The sequence below is a fragment of the Euphorbia lathyris genome, chromosome 3 (assembly GCF_963576675.1).
Source record: "Euphorbia lathyris chromosome 3, ddEupLath1.1, whole genome shotgun sequence".
In the NCBI taxonomy this organism is placed as follows: domain Eukaryota; kingdom Viridiplantae; phylum Streptophyta; class Magnoliopsida; order Malpighiales; family Euphorbiaceae; genus Euphorbia; species Euphorbia lathyris.
The window spans coordinates 1,074,195-1,077,908 of record NC_088912.1 but is presented as its reverse complement, the minus strand read 5'-3'; the positions used below and the strand labels follow the sequence as shown (position 1 = coordinate 1,077,908).

Below are 3,714 nucleotides of genomic sequence, written 5' to 3'. Positions count from 1 at the left end.
TTAGGAGAAAATAAAACATGCATAAGATGAAAAATGAGACAAAAAAAAAACAAAAATAAATAAATAAATAAAAGGTTAAGAAAAACTGCCCCTTTATGCATTTCCATTTGGAGAACCAGGCGGGGAAGGAGTGAATTCCACATTTTGCTTGCGGAAGTAAGACATCATCGTCCGAGCAAAGGATTGGTGTTCCTGACGCATTGCGTCCACTTGGCCCGCTAAAATACTTATTCTTACTTTATGAATTTAATGATCGAAATCTCCCGACTAAGAATTTTATCGTCAAAATAAATTTTACATCGTTGTCCATTGGCTTTAAATATTTCGCCCTTCGAATTTTTTAATTCCAAAGCCCCATGGTGAAAGACTCTTACAACTTCAAACGGACCACTCCACCGAGATTTAAGTTTACCCGGAAATAGTTTTAACCTTGAATTAAATAGAAGAACTTTATCCCCTATATTAAAATGCTTAACATGAATATGTGCATCATGCCACTTCTTAGTTCGTTCTTTATAGAGTTTAGCATTTTCATATGAGAAAAGCCGCAATTCATCTAACTCGTTTAATTGCAATTTTCTTTTAAATCCAGCTTTAGACATATCAAAGTTAAGTGCTTTTATAGCCCAATAGGCCTTGTGCTCCAATTCAACGGGCAAATGGCATGCTTTTCCATAAATTAACCTATAAGGTGACATGCCGATGGGAGTTTTGAATGCTGTACGATATGCCCATAGGGCATCGTCCAATTTTTGTGACCAATCTTTTCGTGAACTGGAAACGGTTTTCTCAAGAATCCATTTTAATTCTCGATTAGATATCTCCACTTGGCCACTAGTTTGTGGATGATATGGTGTAGATACCCTATGGTGAACATCATATTTCCTAAGCAAAGCATCAAAAGTACGATTAATGAAATGCGTACCTCCGTCACTTATGATGACTCTAGGAACTCCAAATCGAGTAAATAATTTTTTTAAGAACTTAGTTACTACCTTAGAATCATTTGTTGGCGAGGCGATTGCCTCTACCCATTTGGACACATAGTCCACAGCCACTAGAATATAATTCTGCCCAAAAGAAGTAGGAAAAGGACCCATAAAGTCTATTCCCCATACATCAAACAACTCTACCTCTAACATGTTGGTTAATGGCATAGAATCCCTCTTACTTATATTGCCGACTCGTTGGCATCGATCACATCTTTGCACAAAATCACGTGCATCTTTGAATAATGTTGGCCAATGAAAACCACATTCAAGGACACGAGATGCTGTTTTTAAACTTCCATGATGGCCTGCATATGGACTAGAATGACAAGTGGTTAAGATATCAATATATTCGTCCTCACTCACACATCTCCTAATGAGTCCATCCCCACAGACTTTAAACAAGTATGGTTCCTCCCAAAAGTAATGTTTGGAATTAGAAAGAAATTTCTTTCTCTGTTGATATGTAAAATCATGGGGAGTGATTCCTGCAGCATGAAAGTTAGCGAAATCAGCATACCAAGGTGCAGTCAAATGCCTAACTAACATTAATGCTTCGTCCGGAAAATCATCATTGATTCCGGACGTATCTCCAATAGGTCCATTTTTATCCTCAAGGCAGGATAAATGATCCGCCACTGAATTTTCTGTGCCTTTCTTATCTTTAATTACGATATCAAATTCTTGTAATAACAAAACCCACCGAATGAGGCGTGGTTTTGCATCCTTTTTTGCAAATAAATAACGAAGTGCCGCATGGTCAGTAAATATGATCACTTTAGAACCCAATAAATATGACCTAAACTTATCACACGCATATACTACAGCAAGCATTTCTTTTTCTGTAGTTGTGTAGTTTAATTGAGCACCTGTTAAAGCATGACTTGCATAAGAAATGACATGTAATCTGTTCTCTCTTCTTTGGCCTAAAACACACCCTATGGCTAGATCACTAGCATCACACATTATCTCAAAAGGTAAATTCCAATCCGGAGTTGTGATTATAGGTGCACTTACTAAGGCATTTTTTAAAGTCTCAAAAGCCTTCAAACAATCATCTCCAAAATCAAATTTAGCATCTTTCACCAAGAGATTTGTTAATGGTTTTGCTATTAAAGAGAAGTTTTTAATGAATCTCCTATAAAATCTGGCATGTCCTAGGAATGATCTGATACCTTTTACTGAATTAGGTGGGGGTAATCGTTCTATCATCTCTGTTTTAGCCCTATCAACTTCTATGCCTTTGGTTGATATTTTATGTCCCAACACAATCCCTTCTTCAACCATAAAATGGCATTTTTCCCAATTAAGGACCAAATTGGATTCTTCACACCTAGCCAATACTTTATCTAAATTAGACAAACATGAGTCAAATGAATCACCATAGACAGAAAAATCATCCATAAACACCTCCATAATATGCTCTATCATATCCCCAAATATTGAAGTCATGCACCTTTGAAAAGTTGCTGGTGCATTACATAATCCAAACGGCATTCTCCTATAGGCAAAGGTACCGTAGGGACATGTAAATGTTGTTTTTTCTTGGTCAGTTGGATATATAAAGATTTGGAAGTATCCAGAAAATCCATCTAAGAAACAATAAAATGCATGACCAGCAATTCGTTCTAGCATTTGGTCAATAAATGGTAAGGGAAAATGGTCTTTCCTAGTTTCTGAGTTTAATTTTCTATAATCTATACAAACCCTCCATCTAGTCGTGGTTCGTGTAGATATCAACTCTCCTTTATCATTTTTTACAACTGTGATCCCACCTTTTTTTGGTACACACTGCACTGGACTAACCCATTCACTATCTGATATGGGATATATTATGCCAGCATCAAGTAGTTTAATTATTTCTTTCTTAACTACTTCCTTCATGTTTGGATTTAGTCTTCTTTGCCTATCCGCTTTAGGTTGGTGTTTTTCTTCCATATGAATCCTATGCATTAATTTTGATTAGGCCTCCAACCAGAACTGTAATTATTAGGATATGGATTTCCCCGTGCTTGTCCTTGGACATAATTAACTTGCTCCTCTGTACTTGGTTGTCCCAAGGGACATTCAAGTTCATAATGTCCACTTTGTCCACACACTGTACAAGTTGGTTGATTACCCATACTCATTTTCTCAATCTTATTGGTTAATGCTGAAATTTGTGCCTGTAAAACAGTCATTGGGTCAGTAGTAATAATTCCTTTCATAGGCTGAGAAGATGATTCCTTTGCTCTCTCACTTGGCCACATGCAATTGTTAGTAGCCATTTCCAATAAATCATAGGCATCAGTAGTAGTTTTCCTCATAAGTGATCCTCCGGATGCTGAATCAATAGTGGTTCTGGTGGCTAGATTAACTCCATTGTAGAAAGTCTGCATAAGTAACTCTCTTGGAAGGTTATGATGGGGGCAACTCCGCTGCAAATCCTTAAAACGTTCCCATGCTTCATATAATGATTCAGAATCAAATTGTGTAAATGTAGTAATTTCCTTTATCAACTTGGCTGTTTTTGCCAAAGGAAAATACTTGGATAAAAATGATTGTGCCAATTGATCCCAAGTTGTAATGGATCCTGGTGGTAATGAATTTAACCAAGCTTTGGCTTTATCCTTTAAAGTAAATGGAAAAAGCCGAAGCTTAATTGCTTCGGCAGGAACATTATTAATTTTAAATGTATCACATATCTCAAAAAAATTTGCTAAATGAGAGTTTGGATTTTCATTTG

General features: G+C 36.5%; 1 non-coding gene across 1 annotated transcript; it reads left to right on the top strand.

Annotated features, from left to right (window-relative positions):
- The first annotated feature begins 3,383 nt into the window (after window positions 1–3,383).
- On the top strand, window positions 3,384–3,490 carry LOC136224984 (small nucleolar RNA R71). The gene has a single exon (XR_010686726.1). It is a non-coding gene; the product is annotated as a small nucleolar RNA R71 (small nucleolar RNA).
- Window positions 3,491–3,714: the final 224 nt, after the last annotated feature.